The sequence below is a fragment of the Phyllobates terribilis genome, unplaced genomic scaffold, assembly GCF_046119375.1.
Source record: "Phyllobates terribilis strain yellow unplaced genomic scaffold, ASM4611937v1 Scaffold_1__5_contigs__length_1240528914, whole genome shotgun sequence".
NCBI lineage: Eukaryota > Metazoa > Chordata > Amphibia > Anura > Dendrobatidae > Phyllobates > Phyllobates terribilis.
Genome location: NW_027362761.1, coordinates 16010579 through 16026894, shown reverse-complemented (window position 1 = coordinate 16026894; position 16316 = coordinate 16010579).

The window sequence follows — 16316 nt, the reverse complement described above, 5'->3', positions numbered from 1 at the left end:
CACATGGCTGACTTTATGTTACGCTGCCTTAACCATTACCCTCGCATTGTCAAAATGTTGGGTGACAGTCATTACTGGTTGGTGACACTTTTAGACCCCCGCTACAAGGAGAACTTTCACTCTCTTATTCCTGAGGTGGAGAGGTCTACAAAAATGGGGCAGTACCAGAAGGCCCTTGCTGCAGAACTGTTAAAAAAATTCCCATCTGAACACACTAGCGGCAGAGGTCACAGTTCGTTGCCCAGCCAAGGCGTACAGGCGAGAGAGACGCAACTCCAATCCAGCAGAGGCAGGGGAACACTGTCAACGTTCTGGGACAGTTTTCTGAGACCCGCCTAGCTTACAGGCCCTGAGGCGCGGGGTACTCTCACAAGGAGTGGAAAGTTTAAAAAAACGGTGAGGGAGTACCTTGCCGACCATACCAGCGTCCTCCGTGATTCCTCTGTGCCTTTTAATTATTGTGTATCCAAGCTGGACACTTGGAATGAGCTCGCGCTGTACGCCTTGGAGGTCCTGTCCTGCCCTGCCGCTAGCGTGTTATCGGAGCGTGTTTTTAGTGCCGCTGGGGGAATTATGACTGATAAGTGCACTCGCCTGTCAACTGACAATGCTGACAAGCTGACCCTTATCAAAATGAACAAGGGCTGGATTGGGCCAGACTTCTCATCACCACCAAATGACAGCAGAGTAACATAAAGTCAAATCCACTGTGTTATTTTGGGAGGTGTATTCCCATGCACCGCTTCACACCCACACATGGGTATACGCTTTCTCATTTTGGCTGTTGTTTGCTCTTCTCCTTATCCTCAGCCTCCACCACCACTATACCACCAGGGTGACCGTGGTCCGTGTTGCCAGAATTGCAAGTTCCTGCGTCCTAATTTTTGGCAGCTTTTGCTTGGAAGGCATAGGCAAAGACTATGGGAGACCCACTCCCCAATAATGGGAATAATGTTTTTAATATGCTGTACTGCATGGCTCTTGTAAGGGGCATTGCAAGTTCCTCCATGTAACATCCCTGGCGGCGTGCTTGCATAGTGCACCACCTCCCACCATGCAAGACCGCAATCTTACCTGTCAGTCCATGCTGTACTCTTTGCTCCAGTACCTGCTCTTTCCATGTCTCTTGTCTGATTGCTTAGGGCATCGGCGTGGCTTTCTGCTTGTTTCTTATAGCTACTGTGTGCACAGTCCTAATGCATCCTCCGTAGCCTATTGCTGTGAGTCACTGGATATTTAAACCCCCTCCACCCATTGGGAGGTGCCTGAGCAACACTTACAGTCTATGTTCTGTGCAACTGTTAGTTGCCAGGTCCTGTCCTGACTCTGTTTCCGCCACCCTGGGGGCCGAGTACCCAGGGCCGCTACCTGTATCTCTGACTTCTAGTCTGTTTCCGCCACCCTGGGGGCTGAGCTCCCAGGCTCGTTCCTGTATCTTATTCCCCGTTCAGTTCCTGTCTGAACAGTGTCCTAGCTAGAGTAGAGCCACCCCCGTAGTGTTCGGCTTCGGTTCGGTTCGTCGAACACCGGTGTGTTCGCCAAACTGTTCGTCGAACTGTTCATCGAACACCATCGAACACTGTTAAAACTAATGGCAGGCAAACAAAAACACATAGAAACACATAGAAAACACCTTCAAAGGTGTCCAAAAGCTGACAAACTGCTCAGAAGACACAACTAACACATGGAAAAGTGACAAGTACATATAGTCATGCGAAAAGAAAAGAGGTGGAGGAGTAAAAGGAGGGGGAGACACAGATATAGGCATGTCATGCCCTTCTAAAATCAAGAAAGGCTGGAGTAAAAATCTAAAATCAGCCTACCAACACCCAGACGTCGTGACAAAAAAATTAAAAAAAGAAATATCTTTAGGTAGAATGGCGGTTCCATTCAGAACACTTTCCTTACAAGACATAGTGGTATCCCTGTTGTGAGTTGTGCCAAAAACGGAACCCAATACATTCGGACTAATCCACCATTTGTCACATCCAAGGGGCAGGTCAGTAAACGACAACATCGATGCGGAACCAAGTACTGTAGTATATACTGTACATCCTTTGACAAGGCAATCAGGCGGATCAAGAAGTTGTGAAGGGTCACCCTAATGGCCAAAACAGACACTGATGTGGTGTTCCGGTTACTTACTACCTGTGCCTCCGAATAGTGTCCACCTATTGGGCTGCTTTTGGGAAGGAGCATACTATATAGATCGCTGTTTGCCCATGGGATGGTCCAGATCCTGCTCACTATTTGAGGCGTTTAGTTGCTTCCTCGAATGGGTTGTAATGGACGTTTTTAAGGGGGCACATATTATCCATTACCTCGACAACTTCTTATGCCTGGGCCCAAAAGATTCGCCACAGTGTGAATACACGCGGTAGTCCACTTGTGAGAAGGAGAGAGCTGGAGGGAGAGCAGACACCACAGAACTGAGGGGTTAGATGGAGAATGGAAGAAGGAAAGAGGGCGAGGAAGGTAAGGGAGTACAGTGGAAGGCCGACCTGAGCTCCCTCACATTCCTACTGGGCGACGAACAGCCCTGGGAAGAAAAGCCGCTTGCGCATCCCTTTGAGGTTACGGGCGCGAGCAGGCAGAGGGACTACGCTGGAGTGCGAAGCCGAGACGGCCAGTCCGTTCCTGCCCATGCGACCTCCGTGTCGCCGGGTTTGTGCCAGAGCTGCGGTGGACCCTGACGGCCAGCCCCCCTCTCCCAATACTGGTGCCTGTCCGCTGGTGGGTCGAGCCCCCCCCGCGGTGGAGGCAGGTCTAAGCTCTGTAATTTAAATTGGCTCTGTAATTTGAATGAGTACACTTTAAATCCTTTTACAAGGATCTATTGGAGGGCAAGTCTGATGCCAGCAGCCGCGGTAGCAGGAAGTGGAGGAGGTGTGGCCTGTATTCCTAGCTGAGTGAGAGCTGTGTGGAGGAGCTCCTGGGAAGCTCCAACTAGGACTTTTTTTTTCTAAGCCCGACCCTTGCCTCTTCGTTTTCCCAGGACCGAGGCAGGGATGTCAGGGGGCATCCCCTGGCTCCGGCACTCCCGGTCTGGGCCGGGTGTGGTCGGAGGACTGAATATGGATCCATCGGAGGACTCTGTGAGGAGGTCTGGGAGGCTGTCCCAGCGTGAAGCGGCTATGGTGAGCATGCCGGCTAACAAGGGGACTGGCAAGCCCAAGGGAGGCAAGGGGAGTGCCCCATGAGCCGAGAGGGGCCCAGACGAGTCGGCGGAGGCTTTCTCCCAGCGGGTGGTGGAGATGCTGCGGTGCCACGAGAAGGGGAAGGTGGCACTGGCGAAACTCCTGCTGGAGTTGCGGCAGGCCAAGGCGCTATATAATGCAGCAGCCCAGAGGAAGCGCCCGGCGATCGCCACGCAAATCCAGAGGGTCAAGGATAGGATTGCCGAGGTGGAGCAGAGGCAGGTGGAAATAGAGAGGGCTGCGGGTCCCTTTCTTGAGAAATTCTCTAATGATCGGCGGTTCTCGGGCCAGGAGGGGTTAACCACGCAGCAAGGAAGGGGGGCGTATGAAGGGGGCCTGCCGGCCAGTGAAGGCACGCCCAGAACTATGTATGGCAGCCAGGAGCCTGGAAAGGAACGTTTGTCTGGAGCCCCGCCCCCTGTCCCGCCCACCACAGCGCTGGGTGCTGCCCCAGGGGTTACCCCAGCCATGGAGGAGTAGAAGGTGGGGGGGTGGAGTAAGAGGTGTGCTGTTAGTGAGAGCAGAGGATAGTGTGGGTGCCGGCACAGAGGCCGGGGATCGCGGTCCGGAGCTCTGCCCCTTGCCCCGCCCACCTCAGAGCTCAGCGTGGTGGCTGTGAGAGCTGCAGGAGGAACTGCAGAGCCCAGCGGTCCCCGGTCCGGCGGCCTGCCCCTTGCCCCGCCCACCTCGGCGCTTGGCGTGGCCACCATGAGAGACACACGTGCAACTGCAGAGCCCAGCGGCCCCCGGTCTGCCGGCCCGCCCCTAGCCCCGCCCACCTCGGCGTTCTGTGCGGCCACCATGAGAGGCACACGTGGAACTACCGAGCCCAGCGGCCCCCAGTCTGCCGGCCCGCCCCTTGCCCCGCCCAACTCGGTGCTCGGCGTGGCCACCATGAGAGCCGCGAGTGGAACTGCAGAGCCCAGCGGTTCCCGGTCTGCCGTTCCGCCCCTAGTCCCGCCCACCACAGCTCTCGGCACTGCCTCTGTACAGTCTGTGGGCGGAGGGAAGGAGGGAGGCAGGAGGGACATTAAAGTAAAAGCAGCTAGCAATACTTTTAGTACCACAAGGCTCAGCAAGCCTTGTGCCGGTGCCCCGCCCCTCGTCCTGCCCACCGCAGCACCTGGAGTTGCCTAGAAGAAACCTGCGGCTGGGAGGGAGGCAGCAGGGAAGACAGCAGGAAAGACAGCAGGGAAGACAGAGGCGGATCCAGGAACAGTGTCCCAGGATGTGGCAGTAACCCCGGTCGAGCAGCCTGCCAGCGTTACCGGGGAGCCTCCTAAATCTTCCGGTCTGCGTCCTGAGCAGGTGGCGCTGCCTGCCTCCAGCACATCAGAGGAGGAGGACATGGAGGCGTCTTCGGGGTCCGGTGGGCTCATGGCGGCCATCCGGTTGCTGTAGTCCCCGGTGAACCTCCAGCAATTTTGTTTTGGGGACGAAGATCCGGGACCCGGTAAGGAGAAGAAGGGGTGCAAGAAGAAGGCACAGGAGACGGTGAGTATGTGTTACGTGTTTAATGATGATACTGATGCTGCTGCTGTCTCCTGTGTAACCCCCGCCGGTCAAGGGCGCCCGGATCATGAAGTTGGTCCACGACGCAGGTCCGGTGGGGAGAGTAAAGGCAAATGTAAGGCAAGTGGTGATGGTGTGGCGATCCCTACGGTGGACAGTAGGGATGGCAAAGGGTCATCGCTGGCGGTGGCGCCAGACATATTCAGTGTGGTGGAGTTCCCGTCTCTGTCTCCCATGGCCTCTGGGTCTCGGGCAGAGGGAGGTGGGGGTTGTGGCGGTGGAGCCGGAGCGGCTTTTTCAGAGATCTTGGCTGAGGTCCGGAGGATGGTGGGGGAGGAGAGAGCCACTGCTTCCATATCTGGCCAGAGGGTTGAGGGGCCGCATGCTGGGGACAAGGGTGCCGGGGGTAAACCGGCCGGGGTGTCTGCACCTGTGAGGTTGGTAAAACCCGGCGCCCAAAATCCCGGCCCCTGTGATACCCAGCGCATGAATATTAGAGGGTCCAAGGTGACAGAGGGGGAGAAGGGGAGTAAGGACAATGCTACAGATGTGGTGAGTGTCCTGAAACCCCCCCAGTGATGCCGGGACCTTGGGTAAAGCCGTTAGTACCCCACCTGTTCTGGCTGGCATGGATGGGGTGCATGAGGTGGGGATGAATGGGGTACATGAAGGAGGTGAGGATGTTGGTGAGGATGCAGGTATGGAAGTGGTGAGTGGTACGGCTGGTGGTGATGGTAGTGGTGCAGGGGCGGTAGGTGAGGCTGTGAGGCAGAGTGTGAGTGAGAATGAGGGGCCAAGTGTGAGGCCAAGGAATCTCGGTTCGTTGGCGGCCTCGTTAGAGGGCGGTTCGCATATCCGCACCTTTGCAGTGGCCGCTGCCGCGGGTAGTGGAGGGTCCTTGTCAGGGGATGCTGGGCAGGGTTACTTGCAATGGCATCTCCTGGACGCCGTGAAGAGGGGAGAGCAGTCCATTACAGTGGAGGGTAGGGAGGTAGATTTATCATTCTGGATAGAACGACATGGTCTGTCCGCCTTCCGAGAGTTAGGGGCAGAGAACGTTAGGTGGTCTCTGCCGACAGCAGCGCAGGGTGGCGTCCGTAGGAATGTGGTCCGTCTCCAGTGGGAAGGCAATGAAGCATGCCCCTCTAGGGACAAGGTGGTGGAGCTTTTCCTGGGGATGGGCTTCAGGGCTGATGACATCTATGCCCTGATTCATCCCTATGGTGCCACCTTTTTCGACGTCAGCTTTGTGAGATCGGAGGGCCTAGAGCTCTTCTGGTCTCAGTATGAGCTGGCTCGGATTTGCCCTGAATGGCGAGGGTTTATAGTCCAGGCTATCTCTCGCCAAAACTCACCAGTAACGAGTCACTTTCTGAGATGGACATCATGACCTGGCTGAGCAGGTATGGGGAGGTGGTCCAGATTCCCAAAAAGAATCTGGACAAGCATGGCATCTGGTCAGGGGCCTGGACCTTTATGGTAAATCTAAAGGTCTCGGGTTACTCGGTTACCCACATTCCCACTTCAACATTCTTGGGAAGGGACCGAATCCTGATCTTTTACCAGGGGCAGCCGAAGTTATGCGCGATGTGTGGAAGGGTGGGTCATCTGGCCGCAACCTGTAGGGACATTCGGTATAACCTGTGTGGTGTCTTGGGACACCCGTTTAGTCGCTGTCCACGCTCCTATGCCAATGTTGGCCTGAATCCGGGAGGTGCTGGTAGGGAGGAGGCAAGGATCAGACCAGCCGGTGAAGGGACTAGCGGCGGCGTAGGAAGTAAGGGACCGGTGAGGAGCAGACCTCCCCCTGAGGCGGGAGGGAAAGAGCAGCGTCTGAGAAGAGTGGTGGAGAGGGACCAGGGGGTTATGTCCCTGCCTCTGGTCCTTAGTTCGGGGGAGCTTGCAGCTGAGGTCCCGGACAGTGAGATAGACGAAGAGGTCAGGAGGATGGTCAGGGAGGATGGGGCCACCGCTCTCTTATCCTCATCCAGCGAAGGTGTGGATGAGGGGGGGAATGAAGAGTGGCAACAGCAAAAGAAGAGGGAGAAGAAAAGGGTGAGGAAGAAGGGTAACTCGAAGGAGAAGGCCACCCGGGGCCAGGTGCCAAAGGAAGGCTCTTCCTCCCTTCCTCCGGTGGAGCTCTCCAACCAGTACCAGGCCCTAAGCGAGTCTCCCTTGTCTTCGGATGGGGGGGAGGAGGGGGGTCTGGTGCTGGGGGTTGCGGACAAGGATGTAGGGGCTAAAGGGGGCGCCAGGCCCTCAACATCGGGGGATCGGGGAAACCGGGCCTCTGGTGGGGGGGGTCGACCCAGGGCCTCCTGACAAGGGCAAGGGTGCGCCTGAAACAGTTGTGCCCGTTAAAGTTGTGTCTGGAACAGCAGGTATGGATGTGTTGGTGTGCCTGAAACATGCTATATCGTCCACTGAGGAAGAAAATGGAACACATGTAAAGGGTAAGGGGGTTGGGAGGAAGGTCGCTGTCCAACCTGATCACTCATGATGGCGGCACTCACCCCGTTGACGCTGGCAACCATTAATGTTGCCAGCATAAAGTCTGATGCGGCTAGGTTCACGGCCTTTCATTTTCTCGGCCAGCTTGACGCCGACATTTTCTTTTTGCAGGAGACCAGGTTGGCCGATCTCATGTCCCTTAAAAAAGCTAAGAGGGAGTGGGTACACAGGTCTACCTATTGGTCTCTTGCGACTGAGCCGTATAGCGGGGTGGCGGTCCTTTTCAAGACCGCAGATGTAGTATGCCAACGGGTTATTGAGTTGGAAATGGGGAGGTGCTTGATCTTGGATGTGTTCATAAGGGGACAAGAGCTTCGGCTCATAAACATCTATGGTTCCCAGACTAAGTGGGACCGCAAGTGTCTCTTTATGAGTATTAAACCCTTTTTGTTTTGTAGCCAACAGGTGGTCTTTGGAGGGGACTTCAACAATGTCTCGAGGCCCCAAGACAGAGGAAGTTCCAGAGACCGGTTGGCCTACGACAGCGTCGCCTTGAATAGCATAGTTAGTGAGGCTCGCCTAGTGGATGTCCACATCCGGAACACCACAGGCCTCGCGGGTTACACTTATTTCAGAGGTAGTCAGAGTAGGTCTAGAATAGACAAGTTTTATTTGAAGGAGGAGGCAGTCTCTTCACCTTTATCGGTGGTAGAGGTTGAATTCTCCGACCACTGTCTGATTATGTTTTCTCTGAATGTTACAGAGACTCCTCGGATGGGAAGAGGTTTTTGGAAGCTGAATTCGTCACTCCTGAAGGAAGCAGCTGTAAGACGGTCCTTTGAGGATTTCATTCAAAGTAAGGTACCGCTGCTGGGCCTTGGTAACACTAAGTCAGAGTGGTGGCGAGATTCTTCCGCCAGCTTTCTAACCTCAGAAGCCTGAACAGGGATCTCCTGTATCGGGGCCTGAGGAGGAAACTCAAGGAACTTGTCTCGACTGGGGGTGGCCGTGAGGACATCACCAGGGTGAAAGCCTTACTCAAGAGATGTCAGTATGATAGGCACACATCTTTGGTTTTTGAGAGGGACTTCGGGAAGTATCGCTCGCTCGACCCTTACAGAAACTGCAAGATGTCAGTGAGTAGTAAGATAGTGTCGGGTCTGAGGGACAGTACAGGATCCCTGACCAGATCCTTTTACTCACATCTCTTGGGGAGGAAGGAGCTGGATCGAGATGAGACGTCGGCTTTCCTGGCTGAGGCCATTCCTGAATCAGGGGTAGGCCCCTCGCTCGATGTCTTGATGCATGAGATCAAAGAAGAGGAAGTTAGACTGGCGATTGACGGGCTCCAGCTCAAAAAATCACCAGGTCCGGACAGCTTAAAGTCAGAGTTCTACAAGACCTTTAAGGACCTATTGGTCCCCTTATTGACTCAGGTTTTTAATGAGTGTCTCTCCTCGGGCACTCTTCCGAGATCAATGAGGAGGTCAGCTTTGATCCTTCTTTCTAAGGGGAAGGATCCGTCGCACATTGAGAACTGGAGGCCCATAGCGCTTCTCAATGTGGACAGGAAGGTTTTGGATAAAGTACTCTTGAACAGGTTGGTGAAGTTTGCGCCACGGCTCCTTTCGAAGTCCCAGCACTGCTGTGTTCCTGGCCGTAGCACTTTTAGTGCTGTTCTCGGTGTCCAGGAGGCTGTGGAGCAGGGTAGGGCTGGCCTCTGGAAGGGGTATCTACTGTCCTTGGATCAGGCCAAAGCCTTTGACCAGGTTGATCATGAGTACCTGTGGTCCGCTCTTCTGAGGTATGATCTGCCAGGGAGGTTCGTGGACTGGCTGAAGACATTGTACAGAGGGGCAGAGAGTTTCCCACTTGTGAACGGTTGGATTGGACAGGCCTTTGCGGTGGGCTCCGGCGTTCGTCAGGGATGTCCTCTCAGTCCCCTGCTGTATGTGTTTGCGATTGATCCCTTCATAAGGAGGGTGGATCGTGGACCAATAGCGGGGGTGAGGATGGACCAGGCGGGTGAACGGGAGGCCCCTCTGAAGGTAGTGGCCTATGCTGATGATGTCTCTGTTTTTGTCTCCTCGGAAGAGGAGCTGCGGGCAGTGATGTCTGAGGTGGAGGGCTACTCCAGGGCCTCTGGTTCCATGGTCAATCGGAGCAAGTGTGGGAGTCTCTGGCTGGGGGGAGGAGATCCCAGGTTTGATCTCCCGGACACCCTTCCAGAGTCCCAAGAGTATGCCAAGATCCTAGGCATTGAATTTGGCCAGGGTGATTACCCAGTGGACCAGTGGAAGGGTTGGTCTTTGACCCTGAGGGAAAGGGTGAGCTTGTGCAAAGGTTTCCTGCTTCCATTGTTAATGTATCTAGGCAGCGTTTGTATTTTGCCAGAGCTTCTCTGGACGCGGGTCTACAGCCTGTTTTTCCAACTGTTATGGGGAAACAGGCTGAACCTAGTCAAGCGGGAGGTTACTTACCGTACGAGGAGACTAGGGGGGTTGAATATGGTCAACCCCGTGGTGTTCTTGGTTTGCACCTTTCTTAAGCTAAATGTATCAAACCTCTGAAAAGAGAGGGCTCCTCTGTGGGTATTCTCCTGTAGGGGATGGTTGCAGTCCTTCTTCCAGGAATGGGAGACAGGAGGGCGTGTGAAGGATCTTCGCACACCGCACGGGCATCTCCCTGCTTATGTTACCCCGGTTTTGAAAGTAATACGCCGGTGGGGTTTGGGAGTGTGGGAGGTGAGGACTCTCACGAGGAAACTTCTCGACGAGAGGATCTTATCGACCCATTTTCAAAAGTCACTGGCCCTCAGGGACTGCCCAAGTCGGGATCTGGAGGTGGGGTTGCGTCTTTTAAATTCAAAACGGATCCTCGTGAAGTATTGGGACTTGACTTGGCGCTGCTTTCAGGGTAAGCTGTATGTGAGGGACAACTTGAAGTACAGGAACTCCAAGGATAGGAATTGTCCTCATGAGAGTTGTGCTGACACGCTTGAGAGCATGGAGCACTTCCTGCTTCAGTGTCCCTTTAATGCAGAGGTATGCAACAGGGTGGGCGCTTCCATTGGCTGGCCTAGGCTGGCGGGCCTCTCCTACGCTGAGTGGGCTTATGGGGCGTTCAGAGAACTTTGTGGACGGGACCAGTGCACTCTTTTTCTAGTTAGCCTAGTGGTTAGGTTTTTCACGTGGAATGCACGGTGTTTAGTGTCGACGGGCAGTAAAATCCTCCCAGTGGGTGAGGTATGTAGTAACATCCTTGGTGACCTGGTGAAGGTGCGCTCCTTGGAGTATGAAAGGCTGGGTGCATCGGGGGCCTCCCGTCTCTGGAGGGGTTTCTCATTCCAGGTGCCTTAGTTCTGGATTACTCCAAGCCTCCTGGTGGTGGGCTAAGTTCTCACCGTAGCTTTTTGTTTTGAGAATGGTATCATGAAAAGGGTTTACAAGCACCGAACCGGTGCGGATGGTATTTTTGTTATTGTTCTTGTTGTTGTTATTATTATTGTTGTCTTATTGTTCTTTTACTTTGGGGGTTAGTTAGATGGGGTGGGGGTTTTGAGGGGGGTTAGGCATGAACTTGGACTGGCCCGGGCCCAAAACTGTCAGGGTTCGCCCTAAGTCCGGAAGGACTTTTTCGGAACTTAGAGGCCGGTTCGGGTTGATGGTATAGTGAGAGTTGGGGTAGTGTATGTGTTATTATGTGTTATTATTAGAGATGAGCGTTGTTCTACTCGAACTGTTCGCCAATCTCAAATTCGAGCTGTTTTGGGCGGTGTTCGAGCCGTTCGGCGAACACGAACAATTTGAGAAAAATTCGGCTGTTCGAGGTTATGTTCGATAACTGTTCGTGCACCAAAATCATAACTGGATTTTTTCTCAGTAATGATGAAAATTAATGTTAATACGCAGTTTGAGTGTACAGCGGGGTGGGGGGAGGGGCAGGGGATGGATCTCTGCAGGAACAATGAAGATCTCCATTTTTTTTTCTCTTTCCCGCATTTACAGTGGGGAGGTGCAATCTGTCAGCCTATCAGCAGCGCACACACGGAACGAAGTGCTTTTTTTCACACAAGCAAGGGCATGTGTCATTGGCAGTGTATGTCACATGTCCTTGCCCTATAAGACCAAGCCATTTTCCCCGTCGCCACCATTTTCTCACTGCTGCAGCTGCGTGTTAGACGGCACCGCTGTTGCTGTGTGCGCTATACCTTGTTAATTTCAAGCCAATTTTCGCACAAATCTACAGATAGCTTGGGAGTAGGGAATAGTTGTGATTGCAGTCCTTTTAAGGACTAGGTTACAGCATTTCCTATGACTTTTATCAGGCAGGTCTGTGCTCTTAAATAGATAGGTTGTGGGAGTAAAGACTAATTGTAATTGGAGTCCTTTTCAGGACTAGGTTACATCAGTTCCTATCAGTTTTTGCCAGGCAGGTCTGTGCCAGTGCTGTGCAAGTTTTTTTCACAGCATTTGGCTGAATCTAGCAAAGCTAATCCTTTTTGGCCTATTGCAGAGTGTGTTAGTCAGTGGAGTAGCCTATCTGTGTTGCAAGATATACCACCTGTGTATAGAATACCAATTTTTTTACTGCACCTAGTGAAGTAAAATCTTTTGGGCATAGCATCATTCTATTAGTCCATCTATACTGACCTCCATCAGGTTGCAAATTGAATATAATTTTTTTCTGCATCTAGCTCTGAAAAAATATTGGGCTTCTAGCTGTGTGTGGGACTTGTTGTATTAGTCCATCTATACAGACCTCCATCAGGTTGCAAACTGAATATATTTTTTTCTGCATCTACCTCTGAAAAAATATTGGGCTTCTAGCTGTGTGTGGGACTTGTTCTATTAATCCATCTATACAGACCTCCATCAGGTTGCAAACTGAATATATTTTTTTCTGCATCTACCTCTGAAAAAATATTGGGCTTCTAGCTGTGTGTGGGACTTGTTGTATTAGTCCATCTATACTGACCTCCATCAGGTTGCAAATTAAAAATAATTTTTATCTGCATCTACAGTACCTCTGAAAAAATATTTGGGCTTCTAGCTGTGTGTGGGACTTGTTCTATTAGTCCATCTATACTGACCTCCATCAGGTTGCAAATTGAATATAATTTTTATCTGCATCTAGCTCTGAAAAAATATTTGGCCTTCTAGCAGTGTGTGGGACTTTCTCTATTAGTCCATCTATACTGACCTCCATCAGGTTGCAAATTAAAAATAATTTTTATCTGCATCTACCTCTGAAAAAATATTTGGGCTTCTAGCTGTGTGTGGGACTTGTTGTATTAATCCATCTATACAGACCTCCATCAGGTTGCAAACTGAATATATTTTTTTCTGCATCTACCTCTGAAAAAATATTGGGCTTCTAGCTCTGTGTGGGACTTGTTGTATTAGTCCATCTATACTGACCTCCATCAGGTTGCAAACTGAATATATTTTTTTCTGCATCTACCTCTGAAAAAATATTGGGCTTCTAGCTGTGTGTGGGACTTGTTCTATTAATCCATCTATACAGACCTCCATCAGGTTGCAAACTGAATATATTTTTTTCTGCATCTACCTCTGAAAAAATATTGGGCTTCTAGCTGTGTGTGGGACTTGTTCTATTAATCCATCTATACAGACCTCCATCAGGTTGCAAACTGAATATATTTTTTTCTGCATCTACCTCTGAAAAAATATTGGGCTTCTAGCTGTGTGTGGGACTTGTTGTATTAGTCCATCTATACTGACCTCCATCAGGTTGCAAACTGAACATATTTTTTTCTGCATCTACCTCTGAAAAAATATTGGGCCTTCTAGCAGTGTGTGGGACTTTCTCTATTAGTCCATCTATACTGACCTCCATCAGGTTGCAAATTCAAAATAATTTTTTGTCTGCATCTAGCTCTGAAAAAATATTGGGCTTCTAGCTGTGTGTGGGACTTGTTGTATTAGTCCATCTATACTGACCTCCATCAGGTTGCAAATTAAAAATAATTTTTATCTGCATCTACAGTACCTCTGAAAAAATATTTGGGCTTCTAGCTGTGTGTGGGACTTGTTCTATTAGTCCATCTATACTGACCTCCATCAGGTTGCAAATTGAATATAATTTTTATCTGCATCTAGCTCTGAAAAAATATTTGGCCTTCTAGCAGTGTGTGGGACTTTCTCTATTAGTCCATCTATACTGACCTCCATCAGGTTGCAAATTGAATATAATTTTTATCTGCATCTAGCTCTGAAAAAATATTTGGCCTTCTAGCAGTGTGTGGGACTTTCTCTATTAGTCCATCCATACTGACCTCCATCAGGTTGCAAATTAAAAATAATTTTTATCTGCATCTACCTCTGAAAAAATATTTGGGCTTCTAGCAGTGTGTGGGACTCATTGTATTAGGCCATCTATACCAAGCTCCACCAGCTTTGAAATTAATAATAATTTTTAGCTGCATCTAGCCCTGAAAATAATTTTTCCCAATAGTGGTAGCAATAGAAATATGGGGCGCGCGCCTGGCTAACAAAAATATACGCTTCATAACACAAAACACCAGCCTAGCGCACTGCATTAATAAGATGGCATCATCGTCTCTCCCAGTGCTAGGCCTACTACGCAGGCTAGTATTCCTGTGCCTAAAACCCAATGTATGGGTCCGCGCTAGCCACTATGCTGAGGGGTATAAAGCTGCTGCTAACGCTTTATAACAATTCAATTGGCAGATTTTCACAGAGCTCTTCCACAACGCCCACCCATCGGGCAACAGTTGCCCACCCTCCCTATGGGATCTAGTGGCGAATAGTTGATGCCATTAATCAGAGCGTCAGTTGCCCCGTCAACGTGGCAAGCATACGGTAAGGCATGGGAAGAGTGGACACGACTAGTAGCAGGCAGACGGGTTGACCAATGTGAACAAGCCAGATCACAAGTCACCATAGAATTTCTCCACCAGCTAATGATGAGGGGCATATCAGGGGCGTCAGCGCAGCGGTGTCTGACCGGAGTAGCATTTCACTTCCAACTACTGAATTGGGGAGATGTGACAAAGATTCATCATCAGACAATCCATAAAAGGGTGGAAAAGGGGTCAGCCATGTCAGGAATGTAGACGTCCCGTCCCGTGTCACTAAAACTGATTTCTCACATCTTATCCCTAACACCATTAACATGACACTCACAATTTGAAGCAACACTAATGTCTACTGCATTTGTGATCTCCTTCTTCGGGGCGCTATGTATAAGCGAATTAGTCCCTCAATCCAAAATTACCACCAGTGGACGCTTATTACACCAGGAAGTAGTCATAGCCAATAATGCAATACGTGTACGCATACACCAATCGAAAACGGTTCCAGCAGGCAGGGGTACTTGGGTACTTCTACAACCCACAAACGGTACACTGAGTCGGGTAACAATAGTAAAAACATATCTAACCATCAGATCACAAAGTAATTTCTTCGTATCACACATTGATGGAATGCCATTATCAAGATACCTGTTCCAAGCTATATTTAATAAATGCATAACATCGGCAGGGAACCACCCCAAAGATTACGGGACACACTCATTCCGCATAGGTGCGGCCACGGAAGCAGCAAGAGCAGGACTGTCAGAAACGGAAGTTCAGAGGATAGGGAGATGGCGATCCACGTGTTTGGCGAGATACATAAGACCGGACTTGTTATCCTAACGTGGTTTGTTTCTTTTACAGGTGACGCTAAGCCAACAGTGTGAGTGATAGGCCACTCGTATATATATTGGGCACAAAAAAGGGCGAAAGTCCACCCAGGCGGGAGGAAATTAGAGTTTCATAACACATATTTCAACTGGAGAGGTATTAGAGGCCTGCTATGGCCACAGGTACTAATGGAGGTAATCAAGGTAGGGAGAGAGGCAAGAGGTCCGGTCATCTTAGTTATACAGGCCGGGGGAAACAACCTAGGTCATCACAAGAGCGCATAACTAATGGCAATAATGAAACTAGACACTGAGCGCTTCAGAGAATTTTTCACAAAATTAGCTATAGTATGGTCAGAGATTGTGCCGATAGCGGTATGGCAAGGTGCGCGAGACATCACGGCCATCGAATGGACAAGGCGGGTAATAAATATTAGGATGGCAAAATTTAGAAGAGACAGAGGCGGTGTAGTGATACGACACCGACAACTGGAAGGAGATAAAGCAGGCCTCATACGGCCCGACGGTGTTCACTTAATAGATATTGGACTGGACATATTCCTGTCAGGACTCCAGGACGGAGTGGAACAAGCGTTAAGAGTGATGGGTGGGGGTCAGAGTCCTGCATACGAGTACGCTGGATCCTCCGTGGCCTGGAAATAGAAAGGACATGTTGGAGAGTTACACTTGTTGGCCAACTTGCCGGAGTGGGGACCCAGGACATGCTGCAACAAGCTGAATTATTTTAGAAATAAAATGCCTTTCTAATGGAATGAGTATAAAGAGTTAATAAAGCTGTGACCGATCCTCACCCATCCAGTTGTAAGAGTTACATTATTGGGTTGTCCATGAAAGGGGGGCGGTAGGGGGGCTGAGCATCTGGGTTTGGTTGGGGGTCCCCACAGTCTGCCTAGGCTAGATTAATTTAAAAATTCTTATTAGATACACAGGCGGTGCAGCTTGCTTCGCAGCTGGGCTACTACGCCCAAAGTATTGCCTAGGCTAGATGCAGTTAAAAATTCTACGCTGACTAGCAGACACTGAAGATTTGGAGCAGACCTCTGAGTAAACAGCTCTTCAGACTCAACCATCTGTGTTACCCCAAGCCATAGTGTATGTAGTTTCTTACAGTTAAAAGGGGGGGGTGCGACCCAACCCACCTGGAATTGACGATGCCAACGTCACGTAAGACACAGCAAGGGGACTCCCAAAATTGTGGCACAGACACCACTTAACCCTAGAACGCATACCTGTGGCCTTGCAGGCCCGCCCAGTTAATTGTTTTCTATTTTCTGCAAGATTGCTTTAGTTAGAATTTTGAAACTCTAGGTATTCTTCATGTATATAGTTGTTTGTCATTTGAGTTTGAGTTATTCCATGTTATTTGCACACGGGCCTAAAGGGCCCCAGGTATGTGAAAGTGTAGATTTTTATGGTCATGCGTTCTAGGGTTAAGTGGCATCAATTGCCCCACTGTTGCTTAAAACG